Consider the following 20,393-nt stretch of genomic DNA (forward strand, 5'->3'; position numbering starts at 1 on the left):
ATTTTTTCATTTATTTTTCCCCAGTACGGGATCCCTTATAGCTCAATAATGTTTAAAGCATACCCGAACACGTCTTACACTTCTGAAACTGCGGGAAAGCCTACAATAGTCAGCTATCTACTTGGAATCAAGAAAAGGCGCCTCGACATTTTTATTTATGCTGTGGAAGCCAATGCAGTAGGTACGTTTTCACAAGAACATATTTACAACCCCAACAAAACTGATCAAGTGAGCCGATAGGAAACCAAGTGCTGACGTGCGCGCTCACGTGCACGCGCTCAGCAAATTCTTGGTATTTTAACTGCGGACACGAAAAATTAAGATTTGTTAAACAGCTTCGAACGCTGTTAACAAAGAAAACTGAACCAATTATTAAACCAATGTTTTTTTTTTTTATTTCCCTGACAGGTATAAATGTGGTTTCTTAAAAGAAATAAACGTTTTTTCTCGGATGAGAATGTTTGTCGTACTGCTATTCTTTTTTGTTGGATCGTAAATCTGATGGACTATCTGTTAGGGTCACAGACACTTTCATTTATCTTCTTGTAGTCCTGATATGCCGATTTTTTAAAGCGTTAGCCTTCACTTATCTTCTTGTGGCCCTGCTTATGCCGATTTTTTAAAGCGTTTAGCCTGGTAGTTTTTCCGCTGAGCCATCGCTTATGCTGTCTTCTGCGTTGATTTTTCCTGCTCGTTTCTTTTTGCAATCTACAGATAGGCAACACTTCTCAGTTTTGACTAGTCAGATTAATTTATTTATAAGCGGTTTAACGCGCCGACGCTTCACAGGTGATGAGGCGTGCCGTAGTGGAAGGCTCCGGATTAATTTTGACCACGTAGGGGATCTTTAACATGCGCTGAAATCTCGAACGCACGGGTGTTTTCGCTTTCCGCCTCTATCAGAATAGCGGCCGCCGTGGCCGGGAATCGAACCCGAGTCCTTGCGCCCAGCAGCACGGCGCCTTAGCCACCGCGCCGGGTAGGGATCTGATCTGACAGCACCGTGAATATGTTGTGCCACACACACTGCATGCCCTTTCACGGCAGTTGTTGCGGATGAAACCTCTGGAAACAGGTAACATTTGTTCCAAGGGCTGATCTTTAAGGCAACAATGTAGCGAATAAATGTTGCTACATTCTCCTGCCTTGACAGCTGAGGGTGAATATTACCATTTTTATCGCTGTAGCTACACGGCGGTACAAGTAAACCTCTTGAATTAACTTCATCCGACAAGTTTTGCCCGACTACTGCACCCTTCTCAATCAGCACAATTGCACCCAGAATGTTCGAGCTTGTAGAAGATAACCTGGCTAGACGAAGCCTTCACATTCTACGATAGAAATGTCGGACATTTGCTGAATTCCTGCATAACTGCGAACCACAACTCATGCAGTTCCCAACGTACGTGCTGACATCGGCGCTTTCTACACCACTCGCGCCACTTACGCCAGTTTCCTCGCGCAAAGGCCCATCATTTTGGCAGGACGCAACATAGGTGGGAACCACTGTCATCCATTTGGATGGTTTGCGGCATGACTTTGACGTCTTTGGTGGCGAAAGATGCTCAGGTATGTCAGGGAAAATATGGGGCGCCGCGCGGTCTCTCAGAGTCCACCTGCCTTACGGTATCCTTACAGTTTGACCGTTCACGACGTGTTCGTAACAGTTGACGACGTCGGAAGGCTCACAATGAATGTCACAAACGTATGTTTATGGCGTAACCTTGAAGTTTTTCCGCGGAATCGCGATTTCCCACCCCTTCAATCCGTCAGGACCCTTTGGCGCTTTGAAGAAATGCCGCTGCACGGACTTGGCCGCTTCCGAAGCATACCCCGAACGGCAGCCTGGCGCGCAGGTCGTCAACAAACCGCACCGACACTTCAGAGATCCACTAAAATATGTATGCACGATGACAGCACAGAGCTAATACGTTAATACAGACGTGACGAGCAGGCGAGCGCCAACAGCACAGCGAAAACACATGGCCGGGGCGAGCCTCGCTCCTCAAACTAGATCTCAACGCAACGCCAGCGCCACCTGTCGGAATGGCGACAAAATGGTACCGCCTCTCGAGGCGCAGTTTGCAAACTGACCTAATCTAAAAACGTTGGCCAGTGGACGTGGTATGACGATCCTCGCCGATGACCGCGAGCAAACAAACGTGGGTGCCACTCCTATCCCTTTATAAAGCCCAGTGTGCGCCCTGTACTATGCAATAATCTATAATCTATGCCAAAAAGCGTAGAACACAAAAAGCGTGGCTGCCATGTCCCAGGTCAGACAGGCAGAAGCAGTGTTGCCAACTGGGGGGTTCCCGCCCTACAAGTAGGGCGTTTTTAAAATTTTTCTCTCGACGTAGGGCTGTAGGGCTGTTCAGCCAATTTTCCGCCAGGTGTAGGGTGATGTTAAGTTTTCTTGTTGGACTTGCAATTCTAAGCCAAATGAGTCCGCAAAAGTATGAAATTATTCCTTGATGTAATGGGTTTAACGCTCACTTTGGCAGCTGGATTCAATCCTCAGGCAAAGAACAACAAAAAATCAGACTACTTAGGGAACAACGGAGCGCAAGCGAAATGCATACTGAGAGGGAAGACATCGTAATTCAGAATGGAACGTTCGCTATCCGCAACATGGAGGAAAGCTTTCCTCTGTGATCAGCGTGGAGGAAAGAGTGACTATCAGCATAAAGTTACCGAATAATTGCATGCTGATACGAAACTCTATAACTGTGGTTGTAAGGTGGCTCTGATGATGTCACGCAAAGCATATCTGCCCATCCTGTACATGAGAAAGAGGCATAGTGATTCGGAAACTGAAGGTGAATGAATAAAAAATTAGCGCCATTCCACTCTGTGAAGAACGATGACCAGCGAAGCAGGGCACAGTCCAAGAAGTGGACAAAGCCAGTGATGCTACCGCTGTGCCAATTGCGCCAAACTGCGCCCAAGTGCTCTGGCTGCTTCATCCTGCTACATTTCCTCCAAATTTGGTGATTCTGCGCCCAAGGGTGTACGCTGACTTTCAGAAACGAAACTAACTACTTGAGGTTCCCCATTGAAAGCGACATCACGGTGCACCTGCTTTCAGGACGCAATTCGAGCCAAGGCAAACTGGCCCTTGTTGCGATAACGGCGATGATACGTTTTGCGGCTGGCGCCTCGTAGGCGTTGTGAAATCTCCCCCCCTACCCGAGACTGTTAATTCTGTGCAGTGCGCTTCGCACTTATTGGGCTCGCGAGACCGGCTGCCGCCGTCGCGACCGTCCACCTCACAGTCTTTGGGCCGCGAAATGCATCGTGATATGCGTGCCACACTCGTGAAGCTCGGCAACAACGTCAGGCGACATGAAATTGCCGTACTCGCTCGCCAACGCGCCCCGACAGCGTATGCGTCGACCGGGTGTCTGCGGAGTCGAGCTGGAAGAAAAGTAGGCAAGAGATAAGAATGCAGGAGTTGTAATGTACAAGACACCTTTCTGAGCAACTAGAGAAAACAAAATGCACTACAGGTCACCTTCTGAGAGTCTAGAGAAAATGGAAAACAAATCACTGAGTACAGTTGAGTCCCGCTACAACGAAATTGAGCGCGAGAAAAAATTCGTGGAAGCGAAAATTTCGTTGATGTGAAATTCAGAAAAAAAACAGCTCACCTGAACTTTTAGACCACAAAACATTTATTTCCAAAGCTCAGGCAGTGTAGCCTGCTTTGTTTTCCTTCCGAGGAACGCCATCACGCGGTTCTCACACTCCATGAGCAGTTGCATGGCGTCTTCGTTGTCATTCGCAGCCACGCAGTTCCTCACGACATCAAACGCATCGAGTATGCGTGCTGTGGCCGGTGGAGGCGGCAGGTCCGGCACTTCGTCTTCATCTGAGTCCTCCTCGTCACGGACACTCTTTATGATGTCCTCATCACTCAGTTCTTCAATGCGCGATCACATCAGCGTCAGCGTCGATGAAGTCGTCGAGCTCAACACCGCACGGCACATTTCCTGCATCCTGAAGGGCCGCCCAGGACGCAAGTGCCTCTGCCGGCGGACACCCTGCTTCACTGCAGTCGGCAGGATCCTCAGGAAAGTCGGCGTCCGCGCCTCCGAGCTTAAGTTCAGCGTGCACGAAACAGTTGGCAACGATTTCTCGCCCGGTTGCAGCCCATGCGGCGGCCATCATCTCCAGCGCTATGTACAAGTTCAACTTGGCGTCGCGACCGTTGTCCAGGTAGACTAGGAGGCGCTGCATCACCCGCTGGCGGTAGGCGCACTTCAAGCTTCTTATGACCCCTTGGTCCAGGGGCTGTATCACAGATGTGCAGTTAGGCGGGAAGAACTTCAGCTCCACATTTGTCAGCTGCACATCTGGGATGTGATGAGCGGAGCAGTTGTCCATCAACAGGCAAACACGGCGGCCCTGCCTCCTCATGTCACTGACGAACGACGCCACCCAGTCTGAAAAAATGGCTCGCATCATCCACGATCGACTGTTGGCCACATACTTCACGGAAAGGCCCCAAGTGCCTTTAAAGCAATGGGGCCTTGCACTTTTTCCGACAACTAGTGGCGGGCGCTTGTCGGACCCGTCCGCGTTGGCGCACAGCAGCACAGTCACGCGCTTTTTGCTGTGTTTGCCGCCGTGGCAACGCTGACCCTTCATGTCGAGGGTTTTACATGGCAGCATCTCATAAAAGAGACCCGTTTTGTCGGCGTTGTATATGTCGCACATGGCGTACTCTTCCAACAACGCCGGAACCTTCTCCGACACCCAGACGGATGCGCTGCTCGTGTCTGCGAATGCCGACTCTCCGCTGAGCGTCTTGCCTACAATATCGTGGCGGGTCTTGAACCGGCTCAGCCAGCCGGTGCTTGCTTTAAAGTCTTCAATGCCCAAAAGGCAAGCAAAATTCAGTGCCTTCTGCTGCACTGCGTGCCCACTGATAGAGATTTTTTTCGCCCTCGTTTCTACAAACCACTTGTACACCGCCTTTTCGAGCTCTTCATGCGCCGACGGTGTCAACTTCTTCCGCTTGGCTGATGTTCCCGATGCAAGCGCTTTCTCGATCGCGTCTTTCGACTTCAGAATGGTGGAGAGCGAACTCGGAGAAATTCCAAACTTCGCCGCAACGTCACTTTTCTTCTGTCCACTTGCAACTTCCGTCAAAATACGGGCTTTATCTTCTAATGATAAAAACTTTCGCTTCTTGCATGGCGCGGCCATGTCGAAAAGCCCGCAACAACAGAAATGCGTCGCCGAAATCAAACACCGCCCCACGTGCACAGCATGAACTGTCCACTTGCGCACTGTTAACACTACAATGCCGGCCAAACAATGCAAAGATGCCGCATGGACTGACGGGATAACAGCAATAACAGAGCCACAGCCACACTGAGCCGACTGAGCCTCCATTTCGGATTGCCCGCCGCTGAAAACTTTCAAGGCGGGTTTCAAGCCAACGGCAGTCAGTCTCATCGCTGTCGCCGTCGAGCAATGGCGGCCGCCATGCTCGCTCATCAGCGGCAGTTTCTGCTGGTGCTGGCACGGATTTTAATTTTGTTGACATAATTCAATGTGCGAAAATGTTCGAACCGGTGTTCTTTGTACTAAAAATAAATTTGTTAAGCCTGGAATGCGTCGTAAAATTTCGTTGAAGCGGAACGGCATTCGGAAAATTGTTCGTTGTGGTGGGAATATTAATGCATTGAACCCTATGGGCCACTGACGGGGAATCGTAAATCCTTCACTGAAGCGGAAATTTCGTTGAAGCGGCGCTCGTTGTGGCGGGGTTCAACTGTAATTCCACCAGCTGGGATGCACACAGCTTGGCCTGCTTCTTCTTTTCTTGGAATTTCTTCGTCATGATTGCATTCACATGCTTGTAGTGCTGCCTCATACGCATGCTGACGTGATAGTGGAGAAGCTGGGCAATTACTTCGTCTTTGTGGTCGGCGCATGGGAACGTCACCATATACGGGTCGATAACTACGTCTATGGTGTCCCAATACGTGGTGTGGCAGTCTGCATATTTGACACAAATCCACTCCGTGTGCTTCAGAAGATGGAATATGTTAGCGTGAGGGAGGTTGAGCCGTCCTCTGGTCTCCATATTTGTGAGGTCTGCTGCAGCAGAAGAGTTACGCTCTACGCTGAAGGCCGACAAGCAAGTAGGGCAGCTAAGTTACTCTTCGCATTTTTCTGCACAAGAAACATAGTAAATTATGCAGTCTGTAATCTGCCTTCCATCCGATTTGTGTTTGGGAATTATGTTTTTGCATTCCAAGTCCTCTGCTGAAATAAGATCGTCCAGCTTTTTTTAATCGGACTTATGAAGTCGGGGCCCGATGCTGCTGTGTCTTTTGTTTGAATGAGGGCTCTGAAACACGAAGCATCTAACAATGGTTGCTCACCATCAACAACTTACAATTGCCATGCTTCGGAGGTTTAAGAATGCTGTAGATCAACAATTTGTGGTAGAGCTGCACAAAGGTGGGCATACAAGGACGGTCATTTTGGCTTCCCGCCAACCGTATTTTGCCAAAGAACCGTTCAACTGGGTCTTGATTCATTTTGCTTGTTAAGATGTATTTGAAATTGTGGTAGCCAAGCAGATTGTCACAAACATCTATCGTGGACTGCAACGTGACTCAAAGTCCCTCACAGGGGTTTTTTGTCAAAAACATGTCCTTTGTAATCGTGCCACTTTCCAACTCTCTCTCCCAGATCTCCAGCCAGTGAAGGCTATGCTTGAGAATCATGACGTCTCAACTGTTTCTTTTGATCCCTTCTGCTGGAAATCGCCGGTTTAGGGCATCGAACAAATCGTTTAAAACAACGTGAACTCTTGGGTTTTCTCGCTGCCTACAAAACTGCGAAGACCTTGTTCTCTGTAAAACTGAATACCTGCTGGCATGGAATGGCTGAAGACTTGGGTGGCTCATCTCACACGCATCTTTTCAGAGTTACTGGGGTATGTGTGAGCGTGTGTTACTTTCGGACAGACTTTTAGGCCCCCTCTTGATCCACTCGCCCCCTTTCTTCAAATAACCGCTGTTGTATGAGCGCGTTTCTCACACACCTAAACAAGTGTGGCGTGTCAGAAGAAGCGAAAACTTTTCTTTGAGGGTCAACTAGATATTTAAAGGAGTTGCAGCTGCCCTCGAGGCTCCCACTTACTCCGAGACTATTCCACATGCTCTTGTTGGTTGAGGCGCCATCACACACAAAGCCACGAATCTTTGCACTAGCTTCTTCAAGCAGAACAATAGCTTGGGCAAGCAACTGGGCAAGGAAGGAACCTTTGGTTGCATTTTTTGCTGCAAACACTCCTATAGGTTCGGTGGGAATCAGCTTGAATAAAACAAACACAAAAGGAGGGAGTAGTAACACGACACACTGCTGTTATAGGTTGCGCGTAGCTATCGCCAGAGGGGAAGAACATGAAAACGGGCTCCTCACTTTCTGCAGTGCCCGTTTCCAGCCCTACATACGTCATCGTACGAGAACTGGCCTGCGTACTTTTACGAACCTGCATTTCATCAAACATGATAATTCTGTGTTGCTTTAAATCGCCCATTTGTGCCAGTTTCCTTTATAAGCAGAAAAAAACTTGCTGCTGGATTCGGACTTCAACCCCACCATAGAGACTTACCAACGTATTGTTCGGACTGACGGCGGTGCAAGTACTTCATTTTTCATAAGGAATCTGTACCCTGCTGGTGACCTAATGTGAAGGATCAAGCAAAGGAAGATCCAGTTGTCTGAGTATCATCGTCCTTTTTTACAGCCAGTCTTGCCACACATTCCTTTAACACAAGCTGCTGTGCCTCAGTCAGGTTCACATCACGAGCAATGCGGTCAAGTGTTTCGTCGCTTATTTGTTTAAGCTTCGCCCTGCATTTGCCCAGTTCTGCCTCCAGCGGTTTTTTTTTTTTTTTTTTTTTTCCCCTTTTAGAAGTCAAACTTTGGACCTGTAGCAGGCAATCCTAGCGTTCCGCAAAAGGTCAATGCGGGATTTTCGGGAAGGGCTGCGTACAAGATGAATGCGCTTCATTTCTCCCTTCTTTTGCATGTGAGAGTGATGTATCCACAATGTGTCTTTCAACCTTTCACAGCGGCCACAACTTCCTACTTTTCCTACTTCAGTAAACAACATGCAACTGCGGTGGCGCCAAACACCACATGTGTCACTATATGCACACTCGGGTTTGGTGTTGTGGTACATCTCAGAATCGGGGCCACACGCGCACGCATGCATGTTGTGAAACTTGCGAATCACAATTTCCAAGTCGCTCAAGCTGCACGAAGCCACATCACCACTTATGGCGTTGATAGTTGTAGGGTGACCATAAATGAAGCCACGCAGTGACAGCCCACCACTGGATGAAACAATTACATCTAGTGTCTTCCGCAGGAAAAGTGTCTGGCCTCGCTTCTTCGCCAAAGCCACTTCCGAGAAGGCGACCGTCTGCATTCCAAAGCCATCAATGACCTGTGTTGCCCACGCAGTTCCTGGAAGTTGGATGCTGTTTGCATAACTTGAGAGGCAGGAAAAACGTGAGCTGCTCTTCTTCATTTTGGCTGTTGGCAGGCGTTCCCCGTGACTTTCCTTAACTAATCCGGGGCTGCGGGGCACTCCCAATGGCGCTTCTGTCGGGATGTGACTACATTCATGCGGACCACCTCGATCTGAACTCGTGAGGTTGTCCTGACAAAAAATGAGAAAAAGTATGCCAGTGGAAATAAGATTAAGGTATTGTGCTATGAAAATACGGTCTCTGTCAAAAGCAGCCAGGCAGAAAATCTACAGGGAGAGGCTTGGTAGACAGCTTGAAACCTAAATGGCTTAACTCTTTGCGTACCGGGCGAAAAGTGCCGTTTTTTGTGGGTTCCAGTAATGTTTTTTTACAAAAATACTGTTGGGTGAAAAAATATATAAAGCACACGAAAATGAAGCTAAATAGATTCTCTTTTTAATGATATATCTTTTTTGAAATTGTAACGAGAGAAAATGCAAAATAAAAATTGTCAAATTAGAGATTTTGGGTAATTTTAGCACAAAATTGCAAAAACGCTTTTTATAACTTCAAAGAAACATGTTTAGAAAAAATTCCGAAATATACAAATGTTTTCTGCTTTTCTTAACAATGTTCTGTAAAAAAAATCAGTCCTAACTTGAGCGGTTTCTGAGCTACAAAAATTTTCTAACAGGGCTTCAAAACCATGGAGAAAAAAGCTTTTTTCGATTGTCGTAGGTAAAGATTTTTATTGCAAAAACTGTTGGGCGCAGAAATACAGAAGGCACACTGAAATAAAGCTAGAAAGACGTGCTTTCTAACTATATAAATTTTTATGCAAAGCAGAAGGTTAAAAAACAAAATTTAATTGCTGCAAAATAAACGTTTTGGCAAAGTTTGAACGAAATTGTTGATGATATGCTTATATATCCAAAAAGAAACAACACTTTGAAGGGTCTAAAATGCAGAAAAATATTTGCACTGATTTGCAAAATGCTTACTACTAATAAAAGTTTCGGTGGGAGCACTTTTCCGCTTGTCCCCTTATCGCTCGGCATGCCACTCGGCAAAGCAGTTCCGGCGGGTGTAGCACAACTGGGCATTGCAAGCTCTGCAGTATACAGTTGTTTTCTGCTCAATTTTTTTATCTCTGTAGCACTTCTTGCAGTTGAATGCCTTCTCCGTTCTCTCTGGTTGGTGCTCAGTGCCAGAAGTTGGTGGGGGAGGGGGAGGAGGGGGCTGAACACGAGGTCTACGTGGTGCATCTTCAAGTTCGAGGAGCTGTTGCACTAGTTCCATGCGGAACGCCAGCTGATCGTAGTGGAAAACTCTAGAGAGCTCTTCTATCTCGGGGTGCCGCTTCCTGTGAGCGTGAAAAATGACATGGCTGTTCACTGCCACAATGTCAGTACAGTGAAAGAAGAGAGTCTTCCACCAGCGGACGCACTTCTGGAGCAGTATGTAGGACCCTATCAGCTGATCGGGCTTGTCCACCCCAAGCATCCCTGCGTTGTACTCATCAATGAGCTTCGGTTTGGTGATCGAAATCTGTTGCCATCTGCCATCCTCCTCCTCTCTCCTTTTGGCGACAACATGCTTGGTGGCCGTATGCATAGTGCTCATCAAGCTGACGACAGGGCGGTCCTTCCACTGTAGGTACAAAACACCGTTGTCCCGCAGCCAGCGCACTTCCCCTGTCTTCGCCTTTTTTTCCCAGGCGGTGTCTTTGAGTTCACGGGGAAAGCCACGGCGATCTTTCCGCGTTGTGCCACAGGCAAATCTCTTGCATTCAAGCAAATGCAAAAAAAAGGGCCGTTGAGGTGTAAAAGTTATCCATGTAAATGCAGTACCCTTGGTCGACGTAGTTCTTGCACAGTCCGGTCATAATGTCAAAGGCCAAGCCTTTCGCACTGGGTTTTTCAAGTCTTCCCATGTACACAAATAACTGAATGGTGTAGCCACTTCGGGGGTCTGCAAGAACCCTTCTTGAAACCCCATTTCGTTACCTTGTCCCTGATGTACTGGCAAATTCCTGAGCGGCCTTTGGATTTTACCATCCACTCATCAACTGAAAGTTCGCAGTATGGCTGGAAAAAGTTGGAGGAGCAATAATTGATGTGCTGAAGGAGCCACAAAATTTTGTCCAAGTTTTTTCCGCCACCTGTACTGTCAGTCGCGGGATCCGAGATGTGCAGCATGCCCAACAGAGCCCAAAAATGCGTTCGAGGCATAATCTTAGGTGGAACAAGGCCAGAGAACAAGCTTGATCCACTCCAGTACAGGTGAAGTCGTGGGACGTCCACGATCCCCATGTACAGCAGAAGACCAATGAACTTTAACATCTCCGCTGGAGTGACTTCCTTCCATGAGCCATCAGGCTCGCTGTAGCTCAGTTTTTCTAGGATCATCATCCAGGCGTACTTGTTCGTGATGCGAGCTTTCTGTTCAATTTCGCACTTACAGCTTCAGCTCTTTCCAAGACAGCGGTTTCGCATGCACAACTTTTGCAGTGTCGTGTTTGTGAGTCACACTCGTCGCGAAGTTCAGTGGTTGGAAAAACTTGACGAGCACAATGTTCACGAGTTTTTCGCGGTGGCCTGGGATTGAGCATTTCAGTGTTTCAATTATGAAGTACTTCCACGGGGTTGTCAGTGGCAGCCTAATGGCTGGTTCATCTTCTTAGCTTTCATGAGGAAAACCTTAATGTACATCTGTAGTGAATGGAGAACCATCACAAGTTCAGCTAACGGGTAGAGGAGTCCACCTCTGTCCTGGTGCCTAATTAAGGCATCCGATGGCGCTCAAATGTTTGGTTTCGTCACTAGGGCGAAGCATTGATCACAGCAAATGGTTTCGTGAATGGTTATTGCGATATATCCACCAATCATTGCCAGTGCAGCAACATGTGGTGTTAGCAACAACTTCCCCCTGTCGAGGCGCTCCTCAAGGGTCGTGGTCGCCTCTGCTGGGAATGCTGCGCCGGCATTCTGCGCTGCTCCTGCGGTCACTGTTGGAGTGCTGATGAGCAGCAGCTGCTGCTGTCTGCAGTCATCGCATTGCTGCTGCTGGATGTGCAGGCTGTGCCAGTTTTCAGGGCTTTTTCAATTCCGGACAAAACTGCCCTCACGTCTGTCTGGTCGTTTGAACCTGCCGATTTTCTCAACCACTCAAAGAAGGCCTCTATTGGATCAGAGGACATCTTTCTAGTCAGGATGAAACGGAAATGCATAACCTCGAGAAGGTACCGAATGCACTCCACATTTGAGATACTTGTAAACAGCAGGCCCTGGTAGGTCTCTTTGGTCAGAAAATTCTTGGCCAGACTCTGCTGCTTGATTTCGGCCAGGTAGTCTAGAAAGGCAGTCTCAAGCCAACCTAGGCGTTTGTCACTTTCAGATTCGTACTGCTTGCAGTCAGGGTTGTTCTGATGTATATGGTGAGTACAGTTGCTTACGTCCATGAGGACGAACCAACGGTGCATGGTGTCCATGAATACGACTGTGGGACCAACGTTTGCGAAGCTTGCGTCGCATGTGTCACCTGCCTGCTCTTTTTGGAGTTTCAGTGCTGCAGTGGCAGGTGGCAAAATGACTTGCACTGCCCTCCTGATGTTCATCTTCTCAATGTTAGTCGGATGGATTGTTTTCGTGTGAAAAATTACACTGGTATGATGACAATCTTGCATTTCGTAGAGTTCTTTCAGGTACTGGGAAGTTATTTCCTTGTTCCTTCAGAAATCGTAGGACAAAAACTGTGACTGTACGTTTTTGATTAAGTGACACTGATCGAAAGTGAGAAACAGTTTGCGATCTTGGTCAGTCGGATGTGGTATGCAGTGCTCGAGGTTACGCCCACATAGCAGTTGGAACACCTTCACGTTAACACGCTGGTTGACTATCCACACGATTATGAAGCCTGTACTCTCAACCTCCTTGAGTACCTTCGTCATGATGTGGGGAAGGTTTTCCCCGGAGCAGTTGCCAGTAAAAAAATGGGCAAAGGGAATCTTGTATCTCTTTGATAAGCCGCCTAAATGGTATCAAAGCAGCGAGTTAGCAAGAATGGGCTCTTCTGGCTTGCCCGGTGGTTTCGGCGGCGAGAAGTCACCGTAGTCCACATTGCCAACGAAGGCGAAGGTCTTTAAGGCCTGCGCGTCATGTGGCTTTGACGTCAGCCACGTCAACACTGCCCAGCGATGCGTCGCAGGAGAGTCTCCCTTGCTTGCTGCCCGGCGCTCTCTGCGTAGCCGCACTCAAGACTTGTGCGAAGGTTTCTTTTTTTTTTTTTTTTTCTTACATCTCCCAGGAAGTCGCATATAAAAATAATGCATTATTGTTGGGTACGAAAAAGTGAGAAAATCAAAAATAGAAAATAATGACAAAGTCCAAGAAATACGTGCCATGGCATTCTCTCCAGGTAAGCACGGGAGATTGTGAGTTCAAATGCAAAATGCGGAAAATAATTCGCAAGAACTCGCAAAAAATTTATTTCTGACAATCATGAAAAAGGCACTAGAACCACGATCAACAGACGTGAACAGCCACTTCTTGTTATCACTTCTTTGGAACCGTCCTCAATTGACATTCTTTAGCATCAGCGTTTGCAGCAGCAGCGCTCTCATTTCTGCCTTTACAATAATTGTTCCAGATTATGTTTGTAGCACATTTTACTATCATGCTAGCCACATCAAGTTCAAGACCATTATCACACATATGCAGTTCTTCAAACTCTGGTAGGCTTTCAGTGACAAGGTGGTGCACAACATTCCTGTGATTGGTCATCTCCAAAAACAGTGTGGCATTTTTTGGAAACAATAGTTTCTTTACAACTACTTCGGTGTGCATTACAATAGTAACCACACATCACTTGGAAAATTCAGCCCACTTAGATTGAGGTGTGCTGTGAGAAAGTACATATCTGTGTCGCTATCAGTGTCCCCACTTTCAACAACAAGCATCTCCGTACACTTCAAAACCTTTGAAACAAAGCGAGCACAAAGTCCTGCGACATAGCCAAACACAGCAACTCGTGAACTCAGTTTGTCAAGGTTGCCGGACTCTACAGTAATGTTGAGACACGCGTGATGTGGGACAGGCTGTGCAGAAACAGTATCATTGAGCAACTTACTATCATTGCTGACATCCTTCACCTCATTTGGCACCACGTAATTTCCAAACCGCTTTACGCATTTGCTACGGAAACACGCACTTCTGTCACGGTCACGGATGAGTACAAAACAGGTGCACTCTTGTTCTCAGTGTTTAAAAGCAGTGTGCAGTTTCTGCGATGAATAACCGTCCACATGTCAGGTACACACACGGTCTTCAATCGTTCTCTCAGTTCAGGAAGGGAAGAAAAGCTATGCTGAATTCCTTCACTGTGGTAGCAAGCTGCGGATTCGGAAATCGCACGAGCGAGGTCAGATGCCTCTCAGCGGAGTCGTTTGCTGTCTGGTGACAGCCTGGAAGGGCAGGCCTTTTGTTTCAACAAGTACGATGGACATCTTGGAAAAAGTGTAGGCACGGATTCTTGACGAAGGGGTGGTATTTTCAAAGAAACTTCAAGGACTCGTCCCGTCCTGGGATCCGTGTACAAAATCTTTTGTTCAAGACTTAATGACTCGAAGTGCAGCGCGCATACCTTCATGCAAAAAAAAAAAAGAGCGTGTATCACGGTAATGGGCTTCGTTTGACTAAAAACTAATAATCGAGTTTTATGAGACGATACAAGCGCAGTGTAACAAATAATTACTTAGCTTACTATTCTCTGTAGGAACAAAATCCTTCCTTGGGATCACTCTCAGCCACTTCGCACGGAGTGCTTCATCCTTTGGGAAGGAAAAGGCTTCAACCATTTCCCATGTTCTGTAATTACTTGAACACACCGGCACAGCACTTGCTCAGAATTACAAGGGCAACATATGCCACAAAATGTGGGCAAACGGCAACCACAGAACACGAAAAAGTCACGCACAACTGTAGCACACCAACACACTGCACAAAGCAAATATGGCGCGGCGAACTGGCGGCCAGTGGCGGGCTGAGGAGAGACAGGATGGAGCGGTAATACGAGCGGACGGGAGGAAGTGACGTCACGATGGAAGGCGCGAGCTTTAAAGCTAACAAGGAAGTAATGGTGCAGTCTGGGGGAATTGCTTATCACTTCTTAAACACTCACAAGACCATGTCCTCAGGAAGCGAGCGCCAAGCAGGGGGCACCCATGTGCAAGACCGTCTTTAGAGACGGTTTTGCAGGCAACCAGCAGGCATCTTAGGGATGTTGCCTCCCATCCATTCATAGTGCTTGCGGACAAAAGTCTTTACCTTAACCTTCAGTTCCTAGTTCACGGCGCGGCGTCACGAAGCAAGGTCTTCCGAGCGTTTCATACTGAGAGGTGCCCCATCAGCTTACGCCAGGAGTGTGCACTCTTTTAGGCGACATTGGAATGATGCTAGTCGGAAATGTTGCTGTTGGCTCGGGAATAATGATAATGTTTAAGTGCTAATGATAATGATAAAGTGATAATGATAAAGTGCTGCGGGAAACTGGCGCCAAGTGCCTGAACTTACCTTGAGGAAGAAGAAAATAGCACGCACTCGCTCACTGACAGCGAGAGAAGCAACAAAACAAAGGATGTCGGTGGCGATAATGCCTGTTTGGCTTGGATGGGCCCGATGAGCTGCCTAGTTGCCACATGGCAACTAATATTTGGCCAATGGCCAGTGCCATTGAAAATGTGCCACTCGTCTACCGTTGAGGAGACCTGGCCATCGCACAAGAGCTGATCTGGTTGCCCAGGCACGAAACCACAAAGAATGCACTTCCAACTCAGCTTCACTGTTCTGGAATGAAAGAAGACGCGTGTGGAAAATAACCTTGTAGTCCAAAGGGAGTGTGTGAAGCAGAGATGTTAAACACGCGAGATAGAATGATTTAGCACCAAGGTGAAGTGCCCTTTTTTTTTTTTTTTTTTTTTTTTTTTTTTTTTTTTGTTCAGCTGTATCCCACACCTTCATGGCTTTCTCGGTGTCTGAGCCTACCTCTGGAAGAGTCTTCCAAAGCGTAGAATAATATCGAAATCGAACATCTTCAGGTCTTCTGCACTTCTCGCAATTACTTTGGCTTTCAAAACACGACTAAAAACTTAACCAGACTTGTGAGCTCGCTGTGCATCACATGCACCTGTGGCTCCTTCTGGAAGAGATCCTGAAACATAATGGAAAGTTCAGCAGCACTCTTTAGGAAGAGCATTTTAGCGAGCAATGCCTTGTGAGAAAAAGCCTGTACAAGGCTGTGAGTTGACTTTTTTCATCTGATCGCTGCACCTTGACAGAGTCCAATACTTTTCTGGTCATGAAACTTCGGCCAAAGTTTCACTCAGGGTCAAAAGCTGCCACTAGGATCGCCCCTGTTAACATGAAGGCTTCGTCGGCATTCCGTGATACCTGCTGGCCAACTGTAACTGTTTCTCCATCGGCAACACGCCTACAGTGGTGGAACTGCTGCGCCAATTGCGCCAAGCTGCGCCAATAAGGTCACCCTGCTCCATGCTGCTCCAAAAGCGTGTTATTTTCAATATTTACTCCATGTCTGCTCCAAAATAGTCAGCGGGTAACGGCGGTTTCTACCGGGAACGAAAACGAAACTCACGGCCGGACTGGAGGAGCGGCGAGCGCGCACTTTCATACGGCCTGCGCACCCAACAAGGAAACGATACAGCAGATTCTTGACAGAGTGAGGGCGCTTCGAACCAACCCTCTACCCTCCCAACCCTCTTTTTTCTTAGTCGACGCATCGCCTCTGGCCGAGCGAGCCGAACGCTTGGCGCACGTGTTTTGGATCTGCCGCGGAATATCACCGGTACCAATGAATGCCTTCGCTGCTATATCTCACCAAAAAGAAGACTCGTTGTGCACTTCAGTTGCATGATGAAGAGTTTTAGCTGTATGTTTTTGACAGTGCGCTCGCTGCCAGCGGTCCGCCCAGCCCGACCGGAGCGTGATCAGCAGAAACACGTTTAACTAAGCGATAACCGTATCTCCCTCGGCGGGAAATCATTCGCGTCACTGGTCGTGCCCTGTGCGCGTGCAAACCAAGGCATCATCCGAAAGGAAAAATAAGAACTTATATTTCAGTCACGGAAAATGCCGCGTTTATTGCCTGCCGCACCATTTTCATATAATACAGTCGCTGATAAGATATGAAGGCCTCGCATATTTTTCTTCATGTGCCCCGAGTTAAAATGTTTCTTTCAATTTTTTGACTAGACGCTTCCGAGTGATAATGTTAGGCTGTTTGACCCTATTAGACCGAAAATTTAGAAGGGGGTAAGGAGTCGCCTATTTTAATGACGCACATGTAAATTTACACGGACAGGTATCACCTGTAGCCACAGCAGGGCTAGGGCAGTGGCAAATGCGCGCGCGCCGCCGCTCTACCCCGCCCGTGCTGTAGGTCAACCGGCGAGGGTTGGTCCGCAGCGTCCGCAGAGGGTGGTGAAAGGTGGGAACTATACCCGAAGCGCAGGCCGTATGAAAGTGCGCGCCCGCCGCTCCTCCAGCCCGCCGCTCGACTCAGCCAAGAAGATGCTGAGTAACGCTGACCTCCTCATTTCAAGAGGCATGAGTAAGAAGTGCTTTGGTGATGTTCAGAGTGGTCAAAGTCTTTTGAAGGAGGGCCAGATGAAGCTATCGGAAGCTCTTTCAAAGCTTCATTGTTTGCAGAAAAGCAAGTAAACCTGTCCAGTGTCGTGTAAAAAGCAGTGAGGCTCCTTGTACAATTGTTCTCTTGAATTAGTTTTTTTGTGCTTGAAATAAATTTTTGAAACAAAAACACCTAAAAGCTTCTTTTGGTGCTTTTATGGTCTGTATGGTTCTCTTTATTTTGCAGTTTAATTGCATGTCGAGGAATCGCGCTTGATTCTGGGTAGCAGTCCTTGCATGACAATTTAAGTGGTCCAAAATAACCTGCTCCAAAAGCTGGAAAGGGTGCTCCAAATCCACATTTTTGCTGCTCCAAGCACTGCTCCAAGTAGCCAGTTGTCTGTTCCACCACTGCGCCTACTATCTTCTGCTCTGCATTTCCATTAGTAAAAACGCGAGCAAGGTATGCATGTTTTTCAGTCAGTTGTCATATACCTAGCTTAGCTGCGAAGTAGAGGCAGGACCACGCATGTTACTGAAGCGTATGTTACCGTGTTCGTTTGTTGCGGCAGGCACCACTACGTTTTCACTTTGGTAGGGCGGACGTCTGGCGTTTTCAATTTTAGACTAGCCTTTGCTGCTGCCTAGATGGTTTGAGTTAACTAGTGCCAGAGTTAAATCGCTATACTGCCCTGGGTGACATGCTGCACTGAGCAAAGGGGTATACAAACAGCACATTGGGTTAGCGCTGTATCTGTGCAATTTTAGAGTGCTCTAATAATATATATATATAAAAAAATAATTATCTACATTTGGAAAGTGAGCATGGACAGCAGGGGAAAAAAAGCGCTCAAGAAATGGAAGCAGCGCAGACGACGCATGTAGGAGTAAATGTTACAGCCTTTAGCGGCTGCTTGGCTGTAGGTATAGGGTGTCTAACAGATAAAAACTCGCACACTCAGTAACTGACACCCTCCTCCCACCCAAACGGCGAGTTTTAAAAAACATTGATTGATTGATTATGAGGTTTAACGCGCCGACATACACAGGCGATGAGGCGCGCACTGTAGTGTAGCGCTCCGGATTAATTTTTACCACCTGGGTATATTTAACGTGCGCCAAAATCTTCAACACATGGGCGTTTTCGCTTTTCACCTCCACCAGAAAAACAGCTGCCGCGACCGGGAACCAAGCTCGCGGCCAGCCTTGGGCTCAGCAGCACAACAGCTTAGCCACTGAGTCACCGCGGCGGGCAAGTTGAAAAAAAGGTCATATATATGCAGGCAAAGATAGCCATGCTCCACTTTCCAAATTCAAAAATATCTGATTGGATAATCAAAATGTGGCTGCCGTGGATTTTGGTTGAGCCACACAGATGACAGGAGGCTGTTTAACCGCTCGCTGACTGTAGCAGGCAGCTGCCAAATGCATGCAAAGGACTAGAAAGCTCCCCGTGGCTGTGCGGTACAAGTGTTTATTCACACAAGTTTATGGCACGAGCGTGACAGATGCAGGGAAATAAGCGACATCGTACAAACGTGCGTTACTTGCAAACACACAAAACAACAGTTGGGCTTGACATGTTGCATGGGTGACAGAACACCTGCTATCCACTAGGTTTGTTGCCACCATTTGCTGGGCAGTTTGCTTGCAACGTGCTCGCGTCAGCTTGTTTTTTTTTTTCTCTAGTGTAGAAGTGCAGGCGACACCTCAAGAAAAAAATGAACAACCTCTGCTGTGGTGCCCACATGGTGCGACTTACTGCCCACACCAGCAGCGGCAGTGTGGCTGTCGAGCAAAACTGTGTCGACAAAGTTCACATACACGTCGGCACATGCAACTGTGCCCACAGTGAGTTCCTCAACATATCCTTCCACGATGCGCAGGAGGCTGAAGTGTTGGGATGAGGGCACTTGCAGGAATCCTCTTGACTCCTTAAGGGTTAAGTCAGTTGGCTCTCGTGTCTGGCTCTTCAGTGTTCCCACACAGTCGATGCAGCTCATCGTTGAAAACTTCTTGACCACGGAACCAGTAAAATAATCAAGGTTGCATTCTTTGGTAGAGAGTGTATCATCAGGAACAGATGCATTGTTCACTGCCCCTTCCGGCTCCTCAAGACCGTTGTCAAAAAGGACCGCCAACACGTCAACCGGAAAAATACATTCCAAGTCTCAAGTAATTCAATGTATAGGCTGAGATTCATGAATGCAAAAAAAAAAACACATTATGTTTGAGTTGGTTTTTTGGTAATTTGTGTAGTGAAACAGCTCGTGAAAAAAGAAAAAAAATAATTAGAGCTAAGGCTAACATAACTGCAATTTCTGCGAGTAAACGACGAACAAGGGGCATTTTACCTGACAGGAGGCAGGGTTTTTTTTTTTTTTTTTTTTTTTTTTTTTTTTTTTTTTTTTTGAGCTTAAGCTTGAGCAAGAGTTGGGGTCCATCTCCCTCAACTGAGGCCCGTTTTGGTGACCGAACTAGGTTGTTCACAGAGAGCACGTTGCACAGTTGGCTGCCCTCCGTCACCAGCAACATGCCTGACAATGCCGAAAAACCTCTAGAAAGAAATGATCAGTTTATTGCAAAAATGAGAAACTAACAGCAAATTTATACACATAAAAGTAATCATGTTTACCTCTGGAGGATCTTGTCCTAAGTTCCCGACAAATACGAAACGAAACCCAGACGACAGCAAGCTCTCGACGAGTGCAACTGAGCTATGCGGTGTCATTCTGAGGTCTCCACATGTCTGCTTACTCAGAAAGGAGACTTGCCTCTGAGTCGGTAAAGTCTGGATATATTTCTCCCAGTTGTCCAGCCATGCAATGCTGTCCTTCAACACCTGAAATACAATTATGCTTAATCTGTAGTACACAAAAGGCACTTCATAACGCATGCAAGATTCTCACAGCAATGTGTTGTGCTTCGTTGAATCGAACATGGTCTGGCCTCCGAGTGTTCAGGCAGTCGAGTAGCTTGTTCAATGTTCTCTTGAATTCGGATGTTGCAGCCGACCCATGGAGCTTCTTGCAACCAGCCTGCTCGCTATAATACTCCATGGCCAAAGCAGTACTCTCACTGAACAGCTGCAAAAGGGTTTTACGTTAACCTTCGAAAACACTGTGAACAGATGTTTTTGAAATGCACTTTGCAGTGTACATAGTTGCATGCATGACTTGCCTGGACAGCCGACTTCACGCTCATCTTTTGGAAAGCATTAGGAAAATGTGGGCTTTCGTTAACTTTA

At 47.3% G+C, this 20,393-nt stretch overlaps 1 long non-coding RNA gene and 2 pseudogenes across 1 annotated transcript in view; 1 reads left to right on the forward strand and 2 right to left on the reverse strand.

The window, feature by feature from the left end:
• LOC144178975 (uncharacterized) overlaps window positions 1–20,393 on the forward strand; it is a 120,317-nt gene that overhangs the window by 18,135 nt on the left and 81,789 nt on the right. The gene's annotated exons all lie outside the window — the stretch shown is intronic.
• LOC144178974 (uncharacterized) lies at window positions 10,962–12,120 on the reverse strand (annotated as a pseudogene).
• Window positions 18,753–20,350, reverse strand: LOC144178972 (uncharacterized; annotated as a pseudogene).

This window comes from Haemaphysalis longicornis, unplaced genomic scaffold, assembly GCF_048455015.1.
Source record: "Haemaphysalis longicornis isolate Haplotype H1 unplaced genomic scaffold, Haemaphysalis longicornis Haplotype H1 scaffold_4, whole genome shotgun sequence".
Lineage (NCBI taxonomy): Eukaryota > Metazoa > Arthropoda > Arachnida > Ixodida > Ixodidae > Haemaphysalis > Haemaphysalis longicornis.